At 42.0% G+C, this 20,471-nt stretch overlaps 1 protein-coding gene across 2 annotated transcripts in view; it reads left to right on the top strand.

The window, feature by feature from the left end:
* Positions 1-1,941: 1,941 nt before the first annotated feature.
* Positions 1,942-20,471, top strand: part of Myt1 (myelin transcription factor 1) — a 65,547-nt gene continuing 47,017 nt past the window's right edge. The window contains exons 1-2 of one of the 2 annotated variants that reach the window (XM_006994576.4): positions 1,942-2,266; positions 18,275-18,375. The gene's annotated coding sequence lies outside the window, so the exon portion shown is untranslated. Of the gene's footprint in view, positions 2,267-18,274; positions 18,376-20,471 lie in introns of those variants that run through there. The other variant, XM_076571461.1, reaches the window with a different exon arrangement.

Consider the following 20,471-nt stretch of genomic DNA (forward strand, 5'->3'; position numbering starts at 1 on the left):
CTACTGATTTGAGATTTCCTTGCATATTCAAAGTGCAGCCCCAGGCAGGGTCTGGAGCATATTCTAGTCCACTGAGCTAAAATCTTGAAGCTTGTGTATGCTCAAAGACTAGGAGATGCTAACAAACTGAGGTTTGTGCAAAAACACTTTCCATTCCCTCAGAAAATAATGATGCCCTACAAGGACTTTTTGTTGCACATATTGGCTTCTCCCTTTTGTCTTCTCTGTTTTGTGTTATTTCTTAAGTTTAACTATCACATATCTGAATTAAATGGCTTCTCTGGAGTCTTCAATATTACTGGGTAGTAAGGTTAATTCAACATGGGCCCTCCCTTCTATCCCACCTTCTCCTGGAACAATGACACATAGTGCCACCCTAAGCCTGCATTCTGCCGATAAGACTTTAATAGAATTTCTGAATGCCAAAGGTTTGGGATGTAAAATATCCAGCTCTGACAGCTTGTCCAGAAGAGATAGAGGTGGCTTTTCAGGAGTGCTCTCAGCCAAATGTGTTCTTTTATGCTAATGGATATGAGTTCATGAAAGAATAGGAAAATGGTGGGCAATCACTGTAGGAGTCTCAAATGTTCTCCCTGGGCTAATAAATATTTCATCTTGTTTGACCACTGCAGACTTGCATTTATTTCCTTTCTGCTTAATCTAAATAAATGCCCTGTATGCATTCTGTATTTAATTTGTATGTAAAGGAAATAACATACTTACTTGATTTTTTGAATGAAGCTCTTTAGTTTATGTATCATATAGAGAACTACATGGTAAAAATAATTGTTCACAAAAGAGAGGCTTCTGCTAACACTCCTGAAGGTCCTTACAACCTGCTCTCCTTGAGAAAGATAATATTCTTACTCTACCTTGCTCATATTTCTGGAGCCCAAGCCTATCTATGATAATCAAGCAGGACATTGTGTTCCTGCACAACTTGGCAGGAAACAATATTTGTTTCCTATTAAAACCTGAAATACCTTCTGAGTTGTGCATGTTCTGTTTTCTAGTTGTAGTGGTGGTGTCTTCTCAGGGTCTCAATTTAGTTTTCATTCTTGTGTTTCCCAGTGCAATTTCCAATACTGTGATTTTGATTTGTCAGTGCAAGGAAGAGTTTTGAGGGAACAAATGAGCACCCTGGATGTCTCTTGATGTTGTTTCTGTGTTCAGCCCTGAATGTGAGAAAAACCAAGAACTGGCAGACTAGGAAGTCGACAGGCGGGTTGCATTCCTAGGGTGTGTGTTCCAGAGGCTTCTCGTCTTGTTGATTTTTCAATAGTTCCTTGCAGAGAGTGAGTTTATGTTTTTAGGGTCAGGATAACAGTGCTTAGGGATTTCTTAGTACTCTTTGGGACATTTTTAGAATTTAAAACTTTAAAACAAAAAGGGAAAGTATGACAGTAGAAAAATATATTTCCTGCTCTGTTCCTTGTAAGTATACTTCACTGTTTTAATCTTTGGCCTTAGGTATCATTCATGAAAAAAAAATCCACCTAAATTCCTGGTACTTCTGTATGCAGTAACACTCTTAGTTCATTTGAGAAATAAATTCTGCAATCTGTTTTTTTAAGATGGAAGGTTGTATTCTTAACCACCAATAAATATTGTAAAGCACTTTCGCCAGAGCCATGCTAACCCAGGGCATCTGTCATTCCGGTCGCTGCTATTAGGAATTATTGGACTGAACCACTTGCAGAGAAAGAAGAGGGGAGTGAACATGGTTGGCATAATGCTTCTTGATCTTTTGTGTGTTTTACATTTGAGAAAACCCAATCTTGCTGCATATTGATTATAGATCTATTTAGGCAGATATGGGCATCTTCTACTGGTGAAGCTCTGACCAGTGTACGGGAAGTCTACTGGTTTGGAGCACCTCTCACCTTCAATTTGGCAGATCCATCTTTCTGATGTTATACTGTAAATTTATTTCACCTCAGAGAGTAAACAGATATATTGGAGCCCCAAGGGTTCATGGGTAGCGTATTTACAAAGGAGCCTCCTCCGCCAGCCCGTGCCACCGCTGCTAATGAGAGCGGTCATTAAGTAAATGAGACATCGCCTTTAGCTGGCTTAGGAGTTCGCACACTGAGGGGAGAAGATATTTAATTGAAACCCACACACAGGCTTCCCCACACGTGACTGCGGTGAGGGAGGCAGCTGCCTTCCCCTCCCCCGTCCTCCCCCCACACCCCCCCATGTAAATTTCATGATTGCTTTCCGTGATGTCATTTTGAAAGAGGACAGACAATAGCTGTGGGGAAAGGTAAGTCAATGTTATGTTCTTTCGCTGACAAAGGCAGATACTCAGGGCTTAGCTTTTCCCCTTGGACAGAGACGGGGAGGGCTAGAGCAGAGAGGATTTCTAAGAAGGCTCTCTTTGCAGAAAAAGCAGGTTGGGGGATGTCTTTTTAAATTGTTCTGAAGGACAGGGCTTTCTTCTCCCGATCTGCCTGGGCTCTGTGTTCCTCTTCTTTCTCTGTCCTTCCTGCATTTCTGAGATTCTCATGGACATGTTGTATGCCAGACAGAAAAGGCATTAGGGACAGAGGACATTGTGGATCAAGACAAGAAACTTTATCTGTATTTCTGGAAAAGGAACACAGATGTGCCTGGGCCATAGGACCCAGAAGCTCTGTGTCCAGGAAGGATGCTGACCCCATAAGCAGATCATATCTGAAGCAGGGACTTGGAGCTTGGCTGTTTCTGGTGGGACACACATCCCAGGTACTTAGCAGAGATGATTCTGGGAGCATTTTGTCTTCCTGTCACATCATTCCAAACTTCAGGAGCAATACCCAGGATGCATGTGTCTGTGGGATCCATGGGTAGTGTTTGGTGTTACTGTTCTTCTCAGCTCTTCCTTGCGTGTTTTTGTTTGTTTGGGGTGTATGGTTGTTTGTTGTGCCAGTGTAACTGTATTTTCATATTTAAAAACAGGAAGTCAGTTTGAGCTTTGAACATAGTGATGGCATTATACATAAGTGTGTTCTGGAAGCATAGACTTGGCTCTATTCATGAGATTTATATTCTTTTTGAATCAGGAAAATAAACAAGTATAGGGAAGTTTGCATGTCAGTGCTGTTGCTGTTCATTGCCTGCTCCTTTGAGTCACAGAGGCTTGTCTCAACATCACCTTTGAATCAGTGGACATCATTTTCTGATAAAGTTGGTTGCTTGATTTCTGAAATAAAGCTTCTGAGAAGTGACTTGAAGATTACATGTGTTTTGTCTTGAGGCATCAAACTGTGTAGCTGTAATAATAATAATAATAATAATAATAATAATAATAATAATAATAATAATAAAATAGTAATGACTGTGATGATTTAATTGTCATTTTGAGAGAGGGAAAGGATGAATATTATCCCAATGTTTTAAAAAGAAAAATCCTGGTCCTGAGGATATCTCTGAGGCTAGTGGCCAAGTGAACAAAAACAGGAAGGTGTTGAGGCAAACTTGAGAGGGGAGCCTCTAATTGGTACTAAGGGGATATGCTAGTTCCTCTGAGGTGCCAACAGTGTAGGGTGTTGGGCCCTTACCTGGCAAGTTGTGGGGACTCCCCTCAGCCCCAGGCTCCTTGCCACTAGGACTCCTTCCTACTGGCCTTTGGCTGTGATTATCACCTTAATTCATATGGCTGTGTTAACTAGCAATAAACAAAAGAACAGAAAGCAAAGATTACAGTCTTATGCACCCAGTGGGATGCTGCTGTCAATTGAGACATGGCCCTACCCCTCCCCAAATTGTGTTCCTTGTGCAGAAGAGGGCAGGTTGAGTCAGTTTACTTTAAAAAAGAAAGAAGCAGCTTCATGGAATCATTTGTAGGAAGGAAGGAAGGAAGAAAGGAAGGAAGGAAGGAAGGAAGGAAGGAAGGAAGGAAGGAAGGAAGGAAGGAAGGATACCTTATTCCCAGGCACTTTGGTGGTGCTGGACTTCAAGGAATTTGTTGATTCAGAAGCCTGAGCAATAATATCCTTCAAGAGTTCAAGAATATGTTAGCCTTTTCATCCTGGATCAACAAGCTTTCCATGCTCTTTGGACTATAGAACCCAGATTTAGTCCTAGGAGTTCCTCCAGGACAGGGGACTGCTTCTGTTTGAAGAGCAACTAAGGGTGTTGCCTGTGAGCCTCAGGGTAACCCCAGATCTTATGCTATTGTCTTAAACTCATAATGAAAGCCTGCTCTGAGAAGACCTTCCTCACTTTTGGAACTACAAAGTTTTTCTGTGTTGGTATTGTGACAGCTTCTGCTTGAACACTTGTGAGTGTTCAGAGATGTCAGGAAAGACTGGCAGGGTGTGCTGGCATGGAAGTGCAGGCTTGACTGCTGTGGACACTGACTTGTACACTGGTTTCAGTGTTAACTTGGTGCTGCCTGGACCTCTCACTGCCTCTATTTGGAACTCTGATCCTCCTTTAGTCCTGGTTATCAAATGTGCAGAAGATAGTAAGGATGATATTGTATGTGAGCATGTGGCATGGGGTAGAGGAGGCTAATGCCAGCCATGTAGAAAGATTGGCTCAGAACTCAGCAGGCCACATCTGGCATGGCCCAGCCCAGCAATAGCTGGACTGCTTGGAATGTTGGTTTGTATGACCCAGCCCTGAGTGAACACAATAGGCAAGGTGCCTACAGACTGACAAAGTGCCAGGAAACTATTAGGCTTCCAATAGCTGCTCACTGGAAGCAAGCAGATTGTTAGGGAATGAGTCCTTCCTGGATAAATTCATGTGAAGGGCACCTATACTTTGGAAAAATAGGTTATTTAGGATAGAGCAATCCTACTGCCTGGGCTGGAGGTAGGGGTGGGTTCAAGAGCAGCCAGAACATCTTGGTCAACAGTAGACCCAGAGTGATCTGAGGCAGGGAGTTGAGAGTGGCAGAGGAGGCTGCTTCTGGTGGTCCTGGCTCATGGGTACTCTGGGCACTGGTACATTACTCAGGTATCTTGCTCTCTGTTATCCTAATCCTAGAAAACCAGTGCAGAGCTGTTGTTTGTTGGCTTTTCTCTGTGGAGCCCTGAGCAGATACTTCTTTCTTGCCTCTATTGCTGGAAGCCTTCTTGTCTTAGGACTGCCTTTCTGCTTTTCATTTTACTTATTCACAAGTAATCAAAAGTTCATTGGTTAAGACATAATTTTAACTGGAATTTTGTAGTCTGAATTTATAGGAAAAACATTTTTTGAGGGCAGCATAAGGAGGTTTTTGAGGGGAAGATTTAGCTCAGTGGAAGAGCACTTGCCTAGCAAGTACAATATCCTAGGTTTGATGCCCAGCTCAGAGGGTGGGAAAAGCTAGGAGATTGAAGGGCTAGGGTTGTGGCTCAATTGTCAGAATGCTTGCCTATCATGTATGAAGCCCTGGGTTTGATCCTCAGTACTGCATAAACTGGATATGGTGGCATACATCCCAGTACTTGGGAACTAGAGACAAGAAGATCAGAAATTCACGGTCATCCTTGACTGTATAGTAAATTTGAGTATAGGATATATGAGACATTGTTTCAAAAAAGAAAAAAAAGAAATAAAAATGCTGACTTTCTCTGAAAGGAAGAGAGTAGCTGCTGTTGCTGTCCCCAGATTTTCTGCTTTCTGTAGACTCCACAGACTGTCTACTGCTCAACTGAGAGCAGTTTCTAGGGGTCCAGGTGGAAGGGTCTGTTACAATCACTCTAGGTTCTTGCATACTTTGTGTTCTCCATATAATGTTAAATTTCCCCAAATACCACTTAAAAACCCAAATAAAACTTGAATTAAAATGTTTGATTTCAGGCTTTTGTCAAGCTACTGTTCTTAGAACCCACGCAATGCAGTTTTTACTCAACTCTTCTTTTAGTTAATGCCTTTAGGAGTGACTGATTTTCTTCTAAGAAGACCAACTTCATCTATTGCTTCATCTTTTTTTTCATTAAAAAAAAATTCAATGTTGTTTTAATAAGAAGTAATGAGTACAACAATGTTATTTTAATAAGAAGTAATGAATGAGTACAGAAGACATTTTATTTTATTTTACTATTTTTTTAATGTTTTATGTGTATGGATATTTTGCCTACTTGTATGTCTATGTTCCACATGGATGTCTAGTTTGTAGAATTCAGAAGAGGGCATCAGATCCTTTAGTCTTGGAGCTACGGACAGTTGTAAGCTGCCATATGGGTACAGGGAATAGAATCCCAGTCCTCTGGAAGAGCAGCCAGTGCTCTTAACTCCTGAGCCATCCCTCCAGCTCCTTTTTTTTTTTTTTTTTTTTTTTTTTTTTTTTGGTTTTGTGAGACATGGTCTATGTAGTCCTAGCTGTCCTGGAAATCACTATGTAGACACCTTGAAGTCACAGAGATCTGTTTATCTCTGCCTCCTGAGTGCTGGGATTGAAGGCATATACCACCATGCCTGGTTCAGAAAACATTTTAATCTGCTCAGCCAGAACATCTGTTTGGTCTGTATTAGACCCACTTTTAGAAACAGGAGAGTTTGTCAGATATAGTCTTGGGGTCTTATGACACCCCTGATCTTCTGAGAGTCTCTGCAAAGTAGCTTGCCTTATCTTCAAGAATATGGTTTTGTATACAGGCAATGATGAGCTGGGTTTGGGTTTGTATAGATGCATCCAGGGAGAATTGAGTCCATGTGGGACTGTGATCTGGGAACATTGCCTGTGCCATAAAAGTGAAAGTAGACAGGTTTGTGGAAGGTTAGTGTGAATATGCAGAGGCCACCTAGGGTCACATTGAGCAAGATGGCTGTGCAAGGTGGGAATGATGACATATGACCCAGGTATGAGGAAGAGGAATGTGGGTACTATGTGGTTTGAGTTGTTGTCAGGTTGCTTGTGTGCCTGGCCCCAGTGTGGTGGTATTTAGTACTGTGTAGAATGGGTATGAACACAAACTGGTATTGATCAAGAGTTAGAACTCAACTTTTCTTATAGAACCCTTGAAGGTTTTGGGAGCTGAGAGTTAGTGCAGAGGGCTATGATTTAGGAACCTGGTAGACTCATTGTTAACCCCTCATACTGGACATCATTCTCTTTGCCAGTCAGTTCCTCAAGAGACAAGGCTAATGGAAGTTTTGACATATTTGTGTTTTCTCCAAAACTTTCTGTTGGCATCTGTACTGAGCACTTGTGTCCTGTTTGGAAAATTATTACCCACTTTCCATAGTGCTAAGCCTAAAAATTTGCAGTAGAGATGTCACTTTAGGGCACGATGGTAAGGCTGTGGGCACGATGTAGCTGCCTGGGCTTGCACTTCTTTAGCCAAATTTGAATTTGAGAAGAGGTCTTAGAATTAGAGAAACTGGGATGGAAGGAGGAAAATGAGGCTATTTTTAAAACTATTACCTCCTAGGTCTTCAAGGCAAGGGAGAGAAGAGATAGAGCCTGCTCCTTTCTGAGCTAGACTGCTCTGGTATTCCTGGGTAAGAATTCCATTTTAGATATAGCTGCCTATTTGATCTTAGAGCCAGGAAATCCTTTGAGATATCACTAGCACGTGTAGTTCTGAACTCAATCTGCCTCTCTGTCCTGCAGAAAAGAGCAGGGCCTATACTTGGCTTCAGAGTTCACATAGCAAGTCTGTTTTTACTTGGTTTGAAAAGGTGTTTCTGGTCATGACTCAGTGAGACTAGCTATCAGCCTGACCATCTACCACCTGCTTTCCTAACCTATCCAACTCTTCAGGGGAAACTGCAGGCATTTCCCCTGGTGTTGTCCACAACCCACAGCCTCGCCTGATCAAGGTGTCAATCAGGAATAAGTTCTAAAGTGCCTCTGAGTAAGTTGGTTGTGCTTGTTTCCTCTTCTTCTTAGCTTCTTCTTTAGCACATTTCCTGCTGCCCTAAGTGGCTTTTGGGAGCCACTTCTTTCTAGAATCTCCACCTTTACTGTTCTGGGTAGCTTTTGCATGGTGACGGTTGAGGCTCCAAGAGCATCTTGAGTTCTCTGCAGCCCAGTGCAGGTCAGGGCTGAGTGTGGAGCTCTGCTTGAGACTGAGTGCATCAGAATAGTCCTACTGGTGTCTAGGCACTTTGTTGGGGCTGAGACCTGGCCACGTGGCCGTACCACTATCACAGCCACTGATGGGTAAAAGCAGTGTGACACTGTCTATTTGGAACACTGCTGCCTAGGTTGGACATCCTTCTTTTCTGCTGGCAGCCTCCAATGACATGCCGCCTGAAAAGCCAGTACTGTGATTAGGTTTGAAAAGTCATTATTACTGCAGAGCTGTTTAGCTGTTGTTTTTGCAGCATTGGTAAGGTTAAAAGAAATAATGATAATAATATAAGAAAGACTCAGCCATAGTAACTGTCTGCAACATGCTATTTGCATTTTTAAGGAAACACTTCTTTCAGACAGCCTGGGTGAAAGGTCACTATTTGCATATAAATGAAAAAGAAAGTGTGTGATGTTGGAAGTTACATCTGTATTATTTTCTCAGCAGTGAGCTGCTGTTGGAGAGATTAGGGGACATGGCTTGCATTTGGCTTTTATTGAATAGAGAAAGTACCAGAGAGGCTGATTTAGAAGCAAAATAATGAGAGAAATGTGCAAAGCTATAGAATTCCCGACTCCCCTGCTCCCACCTCTCTCTTCTCTCGTTTTTCACCTGAACTCAGCAAAAGCAGGTCTGTCTGCGCCACTCAGCAAGTCTTCATTCCTCTCTTTGGATTCCAGTTTTATTAAAAAAAAAAGTCAGAAAAGAAAAAGCAAAACTTGCCCTGGTTTCCCTCTCAGCCCTGTTTGTTTCCTGCTAGAAGCTATTTTGTCCCTGGATCTGTCTGCTCCTACCTACCAAGGTTAGAACCAGAAACATCTATTATAACTGTATTCTTCCAGGGTTGGAAGGGTTGGAGAGGAAAGGGTTGCAGTTTTGGAGCTTCAGGGGCTCCAGGATGGATGGCAGGGAGACAAGGGCCCAAAAGCGTTTGTGTGGTTGGAAGCAGCCAGGCAACCTCCAGGAAATCCTTAGTTTCTAGGACCCCATCCTTCTCTTACACTTTCAGGTTACCATACTTTCCAGTCTGGGTGTGGTTTCTGGATTTTCACTAGACCAGAAGCAGAGTTCCAAGCAGCAATTCAAAAAAGACCAGAGGAGTTGGGCCTGTGCAGATTTGTGAGTTAGAGGCCAATGCAGGGGGAGGGGCAAAGAAGGGCCTCCACAGAGGGCAGGTGCTTAAGGGGTTGGGTTGTGCCTAAAGACTCCCCTCTTGTCCTGCTTCAGTTTTACTTCTTCACAGAGGACTCTGCTGATCACTTGTAACTTAAATTATTTTTTCTTATCCATGTTATTTAAATTTTTAGGTTTTTTGAAACAATTTCAAACCCATAGAAATGTTTCAAGTATAGAACAAAACCATTTCTTCTGACCCCCTTGAGAGTATGCTGCTAGGGATGCTGGCAGGTGTATCTTTCAGGGAAGACCCTGTTGTCTTTGCTGGCTTAGTGTTCAGATCCTTGAGGAGTATGCTGGATCCTATTGTCTTACCTTGGTCAGTCTGAAATAGGAATGACTTCCACAGTAAGTCTTTCATGATAATGAGCCTTCTGAAGAACACTGGAAGAATGCCCTTCAATTTGGGTTTGTTTGACATTGCCTGTGATTAAACTTAGGTTACATGAGAACACCAAAGTGAAATTCTTTTTTCTTTGCCTGACTCTCATGTTCCTTGTTCTGACATGCCAACTTTATACTCAATTCAGATGGGACATTCCAGTGGGTCCCCAATGTCACTCTTTTCCCTCTATAATTAATTAGTTTTTAGACACTGTGGAGGCATCCTCTTCCCTTAGACTCTCAGTTTGTTAATTTTTGTCATTTTGTTTTTAAAGATTTATTACTTTATATGTTTTTATGAATATGAGTGTTTTATTTGCATGTACATCTGGACACTAGAAGAGGGTATCAGATCCTCTGGGACTACAATTATAGACGGTTGTGAACAAACATGTGAGTTCTGGGAATTGAACTCAGGATCTCTGGAAGAGCAGCCAGTGCTCTTAACCACTAATCCACCCATGCAGCCACCTCTCCAGACCCCTCAGTTTGTTAATTTTTATCGGCATATGTATAATTTCATCAGCCTTCCTTTAATGCTCAGGTCATTCCTAATTGGCCAGTGCATGCTCCTTACCTCCACCATTGTTTTCCTTTCTTGGAGCATTGTGCTAGAGAATAGATGCTAGCCTGTGGCCCCAGTGCTGGGTTCAACTTAGTAGCCCACGGTAAAATGGTAGGGTTAGGTCATTATCTCTAGGGTCTTGTCTTCTTAGGGCCCCAGGGAGTTGTTCCCAAAGTCTAAAGTGAGCTGTGGCCAGCTTTGTGGCCTTTATATTATTTATTATTTTATTTGATTTTTCCTGCTGTGCCTTAACCTTAAAGAGGAAGATGAAGGATTGAGATAAAAGGTAGGAAGTTTTTCACCTTTAGAACAGCAAGATATAAGCTTATACCTAACTCTAGGGTTCAGCTGCCCAGCCTTGCTCTGCAGAACAACTTAAGAATGGCTTGGGACTTCAGGCAGGGACTGCATAGGCAGGTGCAGGGATACTGCTGTATGCCTTGTTTATCATCAGGCATGATTGTCCAACCTTCTGCTCAGATACAGATTAACTACTGATGTACCCTGACACTGCTTTGGCAGAAACAGAAGAGCATCTCATCTGTAACTATCTGGGTCATGGGACTTCCTGGCTTGCAGAAGCAGCTGTCTCCCTTGGCTCATGTTGACTGCATGGAGCTACAACTGTCCCTGGGCAAGGAACAGGATAGTCAGGCTTTACCTGTTCTCTATGGCCCAGTCCACAGCACTTCTATATAATCATCTTTTCCCTGAATCCCTAGTCCAGCATTCCCTGGGTTATTATGGATTAAGATGAATCTGGACATAAGTTCTCAGGCCTAGGATAGAAAAACAAAGGTGGCATGCTGGAACTTTTGCATTGTACAGCAGCCCACAGAGGTAGCCCACAAGTTGTTGGCATGTCTTCAAGACCTGGGACTCACACACCTATGAGAGGAAGTTTATCTCTTCTGGGCAGTTCCTATTGTCACAATGCTATTTTTTAAAAAAAAAAAAAGATTTATTTTTTTTTTTTATGTGTAAGCTTGTATGTATGTGCCCCATGTACATGTCTGGTGCCTGCAGAGGCCAGAAGAGGATTTTAGACCCACCTGTAACAGGAGTTAGGGATGACTATGAACTTCCATGTGGGTACTGAGAACTGAACCTGGGTCCTTTGTAAGATCAGCAAGAGATTTTAACCACTAAACTGTCTCTCCAGCACCCAGAATATTATTTTTTGATGTAAACATCCACTCAATAATTCTACTGAAGTGAATCTAGAATCTTCTCCCTTAGGCAGCCTCATACTGAAATTTGAATCTCTACCCTATCTTTTAAGTTCACTCTGTAAGGTGCTGGAATGAGTTCCTTCCATATCTTTTACTCTCAGGGGTGTGGCAGCACATAAGACTCTGTAAATGGTGTCTTCCTCCCCTGACCAGGTAGAAAGCCAGTGTTTACAAGCCTGTCTCCTGTTGTGAGTCTACTCTGAGATTGTATATGTGTGTGCAAGTCCTGCTTGGGACACTTGTATGCATCACTGACTTTTTTTTTAAATGGCAGTTTTATTAGAATATAATTTTGTTTTTGTTTTTCTAGAAAGGATTTCTTGGTGTAGTCCTGGCTGTCCTGGAAGTCACTCTGTAGACCAGGCTGACCTCAAACTCAGAGATCTGCCTCCCTCTGCCTCCTGAGTGCTGGGATCAAAGGTGTGTGCCACAATGCCTGGCCTGAAATGTAATTTCGTGTAACTCCAGTTCACTTATTAGACCTATTTAAATCAGTGATATTAGCAGATTTATAGAGTTGTGCATCCATCACCACAATCTAATTTTAGAACACTTTTATTATCCCAAAGAGAAACCTTTTACCATAAGCAGTTTATTCCTGCTTGTATCTCTCCTCTTAGTCCCAGGCCACTATGGGTCTTTTCTGATACTATGGACTTGCCTATTCTGGACATGTGTTTGTTGTGTCTGACTTCTTTTAGTGATCATTTTTTAAAGATTTGTCTACTTGTAGAGTATATGAGCACACCATTCTTTTTTATTGACAAATGCCATGTGATCGTATTTTGCATTATTCATTTCTCTTGGGTAGATATTGTCTTTGTCACTGTTCTATTGTTGTGAAAAGACACCATGACCAAGGCAACTCTTATGAAAGAAAACATTTAATTTGAAGTTTACTTGCAGTTTTAGAGGTTAAGCCCATTATTATCATGGCAAGGAGTATGGTGACATGAAATTAGGTGCTAGAGTAGTAGCTGAGAGCTACATCCTAATCTGTAGGCAAAGAGGGAGGGCCTAGGCCTGGCATGGACTTTTGAAACCTCAAAGCCCACCCCAGTGACACATTTCCTTCAACAATGCCATATCTCTTAATCTTTCTAATCCTTTCAAATAGTGCCACTCTCTGGTGACTAAGCATTCAAATCTATGAGCCTCCGGTGGTTATTCTTAGTCAAACCACCACAGATATCTAGGAATAGAATTGTTGGGTTAGATGGTAATATATTTTACATCTTGATAATTGGAGTTGGAGAGATGGCTCAGTAATTTAGAGCACTTGTTACTCTTGCAAAGGACCTGGGTTAGGTCCCTAGAACTCATATGGTAGCTTACAACCATTCCTAACTCAAGTTCCAGGGAATCTGATGCACTCTTCTGAACTCTGTGGGCACCAGGCATGTACACGGTGCACAGATATACATGCAGGTAAAATACTCATACACATAAAATAAAAAATAAATCTTAAAAAAATGCCTTGAGAATTACCAGAATATTTTCAAAGTGACTGCTATGTTACATGTCCATCAGCAACAATGGAGATTCCAGTTTCTACAGATCATAACTTATACTTGTCTGGTTTTAAATTTGTTCTAACCATCTTAGTGAGAATGAAGTGATATCCTCATAGTTGATTTGCATTTAATTTATGACTCAATGCTGAGGTCTTTTTATATGTTTATTATCCATTTATAGAGTCTTTGGAGAAATGTCTTTTCAAATTCTTTGAATATTTAAGTAGTTCATTTGTCTTATTAAAGAGTTGTAAGAGTTTTTTATTTTCAGCACAAATCCTTTATCAAATATGTGATTTGTAAGCATCTTCTTGCAGTCTAGGAGAATTTTTTTTGACAATATTATTTGAAGACAAACATTGATTAAACTTATTTCAGTTAGAGTTTTTTGTTTTGTTTTGGTTTTTTTTTTGTTGTTGTTGTGATAAAACACCATGACCAAAAGCAGCTTGGGAAGAAAAGGGTTTGTTTCATCTTACAACACTTCAGGTTATATCACATCACTGAGAGAAATCAGGGCAGAAACCCAAAACAGGAACCAGGAGACAAGAACCGAAACAGAGGCCATGGAAGAGTGCTGCATACTGGCTTGCTTCCCATGGTTTGCTCAGTCTGCTTTTTTATATACCCCAGTACCACCTGTCCAGAAGTGGCCCCTTGCACAATGGTCTGGACCCTTGCACATCAATCACTAATTAAGTGACTGTTCCACAGGCTTGCCTACAGGCGAGTCTTATGGAGGCATCTTCTTGATTGTGGTTCCCTCCTCTCAGATAACACTAGCTTATGTCAAGTTGACAAAAAACTAGCCATAAAAAGTCCAATATATATCAATTAAAATTTTATTTATTTTTATTTTATATGTATGGATGTTTTGTCTGCATGTGTCTGTGCAGCTGGTGCATGCAGTGCTTAAAGAGGCCAGAAGAGGACATCAGATCCTCTGGCACTGAAGTTACAGATGGTTGTTAGCTGCCATGTGGATGCTGGAAATGGAACCCAGATACTTTGCAAGAATAGCAAGTAATCTTAACCACTGAGTCATCTCTTCAGACCTATATATATATTTTTTTGAGACTTGATTTTCCTATGCTGTCCAAGATGGTCTTGAACTTGTGATTTTCCTGCCTCAGCCTTCACAGTGTTAGGATATAAGCATGTGCCGCCATGCACGATTTTGGTTTATTACTTTAGTGTTGTATACAATAAATAAACCATTGTCTAATCCAAAGTCAAGAGGGTTTTCTAAAAATTTTAGTATTATAGATAGATCTGTGATATATTGTGAGTTGCATTTTTTTTTTTGCACTGTATAACATCTAGCTTCATTCTATTGGATACCAGTTGTCTCAGTACATTTGTTAAAAAAGATTATTCTTCCCACTAAATGGTTCAAGTGCCATTGTTGAATATATGTTGATAAAAATACAAAGTTTACTTTTGTTCCTTTGAGTCTATCTCATTTATCTGCATGTCCTTTTTGTGTGGATACTCGGACTCTATTATCTTGTTAAATCTAGTCTTATGGTAAGTTTTGAAACAGAGAAGTATGAGGTCTCCAACTTTGTTCTTTAAAATTTTGTTTTGGCCACTCTATATTCCCTGAATTGCCATGTGAATTTTATATTCATTTTTTTTATTTTTGCAAACAAACTAACAAAAACAAACATACATAAAATACATCTGGAGAGATCAGAAGCAATCCCATTGAGATCCAGAAAGCTTTGGTCACATGAGCAGCAGCAGATTTTGTGGACAGAGAGAGAGGGGGATAGAAGAGGGCTTCTGAAGTCTGTCTGGGAGACCAGGAGAGGCTGGCCATGCAGGAGCATCACATGTCTTTGGAGGCACACAGTCTCTGTTTGGGAAGAGTGTAACAGGGAAAGGAGTGAGGTACAGACCAACTGTGCTTTACACATTCTGCCTCAGCCTGCTGAAGAGTGGGGGGAAAAAAGGTTCAATGCTTCAGAGGAATGGGTGGCAATGATACTACTAGGATCCCCCAGTCAATAGTCAGATGGACTGATGTACTCAGCTGGGAACCAAGCCCTCCAACAGGAGATGGAAGGGCCAAAGGGGTTTCCTTAAAGAGAAGGTTCCCTTAGTAGGTTCCCCCAGTAAATCTGTTGTGGTCCTCAGAGGAACAAGCTCCGCAGGTGACTTGTCTTGAGTCAAGGTGATCCAAGAAAAATCAAAGAGGTCCTATCTTCCATGAGGCTGTACAGTGGGGTACCAGGGTCCAAAACCTGAGACAGGAAGCAGCAGGTTAGTTTTTGTGCTCTTCCCAGGAATGATGCTCCCAGGTCTGGGTCTACAATACAGCTGAGCAGAAGGTTTTCATGGAGAGAGAACAGTTTTTATCATCTAGAGGATAACTGGGCTGTGTTTGTGTTCTGACCTCCTAGCTTGTATGGGAGTCTTGGTCTTGTGAAGGATAACTGCCTTCCTTGTGGCTCAGGCTAAGCAGGCCCTGATTGCTTTGCTGAGTTTGTTTGTTCCACAGAATCCTGTAACTGTGGATCTGAGATCGCTGTGGGACAAACACAGAGGTCGTGGTCAGCATGGAGAGCTCAAGGTCTCCAACAGAGATTACAATCAACACCCTACCTCGGCCACAGCGTGCTGTTTTCTGAGCAATGTGTTCTCTGATATGGAGGCTGTTTATATAGAGAGATAGGATTCAAATAAGCTCACCAGAGACCTGAGAATCCCCAAAATGGTTTTGTTTGATCAAAACCTCTTCCTCAGTCATCTTCTGATGGTAACCGTTATGATGGTGCCAATACCAATGCTTCCCTCAAGCATCACTAAGGGCTCCTCCAAATGTTTCTCAGTCTCCAAGTAACTACTTCCACTTTATGTACAAAGGTGTTAAGTATTAGAGGGCAAGGTGACCCTAGGGTCAGATCAGCATGAGCTATGGGCTTGATGGTACCACTGTGAATCTGTGGAAAGCATAACTGCTGATCTCCACACTCTTGGGCAGGGTTCTTCTCGGACTGATTGGTCCTGCATGCTGTTCAACTTAGTGTGGGGTATGGATTTTACAGAGTCTAGACAGTAGACTAAGGGCATATCATAGGGCAGGACCTGGCCATATGTAGGTCCCAGTGTGGATAAAGGGACCATAGCATAACCTCACACTTCTGACTTATTGTTGCAAGAAACTTCCTGGACAAAGGAAGCAAATTGTGTCATGCTGGTTTCAGGTTCTTTTATATGAAGTTCTGACTTGGGTGTCAGCATTTTGCTGAACTGTTTGCTCTAGGGGGTGTGAGGAAAGGCCTATATTCTGTTCTTATTCTGAGATGCTTATTGGCTTTGTTATCACTGATAGATAAGAACCACCCTTTAGGGTATGGATGATTTTAAGATCTTGGTACTTTGCTGTGCAGATGTGTTGTCTCAGGTTGACTTAAAACAGTAGTAGTTCTTGGGCTAAAGGTGGTGGAGAATTTCAAAGGGCTGATTTCCAAATTCTTAGAAAAGATGAGGTTGGAGAAGTGCAGCACACTGCTTATCTCTCATCATATAGAGCATTGGAGGTCCTCAGCATTTCCATATATGAACTCACAGTTCAAGGAGAGGAAGGCATATGGTAGATATATGCAAGATGTGCCAAGTCCTATAGCTCACTGTTCCTTTGAAGACCTGTACCTTTGGCAGCTACATCTAATTCCTTCTTTGTCTTGGCTCATGAAGGGAATCTGAATTCTTTAAGGGGATGGAGATATTTACAAGAAAAAAGAGGGTGCTCTGGCTAAAATACAGGGTTACTGGGGCCAAGAGCTATAATTCTGAATGAAAACAGCATTGGGTATGCACTCCACTGAAAATATGGTGGGGAAGATAATGTTTATAATAACATGTACTTGATCTGCATTTAGCTAAATCTAAACATACTTCCAAGGAGAAGAAAGAAGAATGTAGAAATATTCATTTCCTGTTTTTATTGCTGGTTACTAATGATCTTCCTTTGAAACTCTACAGCATAGAAAGCAGGTTGTCATGGAGACAGGGAATGACGTTCGGAGAATAGGTACACAATGCATTTCTTTGTCATGTCCAGCTGATGTATTCAGCTTCTGCTTAGATGTGTGAATTAATGTGAATTATGAGAATTAAATATTAACTGTAGTCATTGCCTTGGAGAGAAGTAGAAACCAGGAGGAGAAAAGACACCAAAAACAAGCAATGAAGGCTGATGGGGCCCAGGGCTTCTTGTGAGAGGCAATTTTATCAGAGCTGATCAGGCCCAGTGGAGGGATTCACTTTCCTCAGTCAGCAAGTCAGCATGCTCTTGAGAAGTTGAATGACATAATGTGTGTTTATTAAGCAAATGGATCTGAGTTGCACATTCTTTTGGGATAATAATAGATGCAGTTATATTGACCAATCACTCATTCATTGGTCAGCTAATTTTCAAAATTCCTCAATGCCAGCTTTTTTTTCAAGGTAGGTCTCATATGATTCACGCTAGTGCTCTTGCTTGGAATAGCCATGTATATGGATGTCTATACTTTGTGACACATGTGCAAAGTAGCCATCAGAGGTGAGACCACAGTGTAGAACCTCTGTGTCCAAAGTATAAGGGTTTCTTTTTTTCCCTGGAACAACCATGAGCCATGAATTTGTTTGTCTTTCTGATAGATTCCAGAGACTGTATAAATGCTATGTTAAAAAAGTATCCTATGGAACTAGAAAAAAATCATCCTGAGTGAGGTAACCCAAACCCAGAAAGACAGTCATGGTATGTACTCACTCATAAGTGGATTCTAGATATAAAATAAAGAACAATCAGACCACAACCCATAGAACCATGGAGGCTATATATATAGCATGGAGGTCCCTAGGACGACTGTGGCTTATAATAAATTTTGGTTTTACTCAATTACTGAAAAAAAAAAAATAGCCAAACGAATGGAAACACATGAACTATGAACCAAAGGCTGAGGGGCCCCCAGCTGGATCAGGCTCTCTGAATAGGCGAGACAGTTGATTGGCTTGATCTGTTTGGGAGGCATCTAGGCAGTGGGACCGAGTCCTGTGCTCATTGCATGAGTTGGCTGTTTGAAACCTGGGGCTTATGCAGGGACTCTTGGCTCAGTCTGGGAGGAGGGGACTGGACCTGCCTGGACTGAGTCTACCAGGTTGATCGCAGTCCTCGGGGGAGGCTTTGCCCTGGAGGAGGTGGGAATGGGGGGTGGGCTAGGGGGAAGGGGAGGGGGTGGGAGGGGGAGAACAGGGGAACCCATGGCTGATATGTAGAACTGAATGGTATTGTAAAATAAAATAAAAGGAAAAAGAAAAAAAAAGTATCCTGGATTTTTCTCTTTCTCTTCTTGGGTCTTCCTGGCTGACATTTGTTAGAGTTCCCTTTTCTGAACCTCTGTTCTTTTAAACCCTCAGAAAATGAGTTCCGGGGCAAACTTCTGACCCAGAGGTGGACACAGGAAGACAAGACCAGCAGCTGCAGAACTGAGAAACATTTCCTGTGCAGATATAACAAGGTAAGAGCTTGTCCATGGGTGCTTCAGAGTCTAGATGGGGACCAAGGTCACCTAGTCATTTTTTTTTTTTTTTTTTTAGTTAGAGGAAAAAGAATGACTGAACAGATAAAACTTCATATGATGATAGATTCCCACCTTTCAGCCAGCTTCCCAACTTGTGTGTTCATACTTGGGCTCTGTCATGTATGTTGGCACCTGTTATTCATTTTCCCTTTCTGGGCCTGGGTGAGCTCAGAGTCTCCAGGGTTTGATAGTGAATTCTGATGCAGGGATCTATTAGGTCTGCTAATCTTTTATTTTTATCTTCATAAGTGTGGAAGATGATGCACTCCTCCTCATGCCTGCTCAGAAAGCATGATAGATGTGACACAGGGTCCCTGCTTCTCAGGGACACTCCTGAGCTTGGGGATAGTGTCTATGTTTATGACCATAGTTTTGGCCACCAACCTCCTAATTCTACAACTTCCCACTGACTTGCTCTGTCTAAGACCAGCTCTCCAGAGCAGGTGGCATCAAAACTGGGAGTCAAGGTAGAAAGAAGCATGGGACATCCATACCTGGAGGGCAGATGCTAACCTCTTTAAGAAATATTCTAGATGTACTTAGTTTATGCCTGTGAATGTTTTGCCTGCATGTATGCATGTGTACTATGTGCATGCCTGGTACTTGCAGAAGTTAGAAGAGGGCATTGGATCCCCTAGAACTGGAGTTACAGATGGTTGTGAGCCATGAAGTGAGTACTGGAAACTGAACCTGGGTCCTCTGTAAGAGTAATAAGTGCTGTTAACCACTGAGCCACCTCTCTAGTGTCCAGATGTCAACTTCCATTTTATTTTAATTATTTTGTTCTATGTGTTTGAGTATTTTTCCTGCATGCATATATATGTGCATCATGTGAATGCTTGGTACCATGGACCCCCTGGAACTGGAGTTACAGATAGTTGTAACCCACAGCTGCCATGTGGGTGCTGGGAATTGAATCTGGGTCCTCCAGAGGAGCAGCCAGTGCTCTTAACCACTAAGCCATTTCTCCAGCCCCCAAATGCTAACTTCTTATCTGACATGTTGAGGTTTCGCCTTGAGTGTCTCAGCCAACACCTAGGCATGGCAGCCAGCATAGGGACAGCCCAGATATCAAAGACCATGCAGTTCAAGGCAGGATGGGAGCTGAGGGTGCTTGTATTTTACTATTAGAATACACTATCTTTCCTTTGTGTCTGGTGGTGGAAATGTACGTTTTAACATGTCTATTACAGTCCCTTTGCTAAGTACTCCCACTCAGTTCAGTTTTGTTATCAGCATGTTGAAGATCCATATTAAATATGTATCTTTTCTCTATATTTAATTGTGACATTTTGTTTTTTCTGGATCTTTTATATTGTTGATGTCTTAAATATTATGGTAAAATATCATTTATCTCCATCACTGAATTTTTGACCTTTCCTGCTTTACCCTACCCTAGCCCAAAGGACTCCTCAAGTGGCACAGGAGTCAGATCATGTGACCATGAAAGTGCCCTGACCTAGGCTTTGAGCAAAGTATTTTCAGTTGTTCCTTGGTCAGAGTGGAGTAGGTCTCTAGTTTCCCCACAGCCCAGGCACAGCATGCTCGGAGGGTTTGAGCCTGCTATGAACTACATGTGACTGTTCAGAATGCAGGTGCTGGTAATGAGCTTGGAGGACACTCAAGCCTTCTTAGTAGCACTAAAGCTTCATAACTGTATCATCTTTATGCCAATATCCTTACTTTGGACACATCTCTGTGAGTTCAAGGCCAGCCAGTTAGAACTACATAGTGAGTTCCAAGACAGCCATTACATGGTGAGATTCTGTCTCAAAAGAAAGAAAGGAACAAAAAACTAAGATGAGGAATAGGTCAGGAGAGGAGGGAGGATGTAAAAGGATCGATGGCCCAGAACTGAGGAGACTAAGAGGGATAGCTGGGGCTAGTGACCTAAGATGGGATGCGAGTAAGATGAGGAACCAACTGGGAAGACCAAGGAGTGGCCCACATAATAAGACCAGTGGTGTGCTCACCCTCCAAGTTCAGCATAGTTCAGGTAGTTGGATAGCTCAGGACCATGTAGGGCTGTCAGA

Source organism: Peromyscus maniculatus, chromosome 4, assembly GCF_049852395.1.
Source record: "Peromyscus maniculatus bairdii isolate BWxNUB_F1_BW_parent chromosome 4, HU_Pman_BW_mat_3.1, whole genome shotgun sequence".
NCBI classification, from domain to species: Eukaryota; Metazoa; Chordata; class Mammalia; order Rodentia; family Cricetidae; genus Peromyscus; species Peromyscus maniculatus.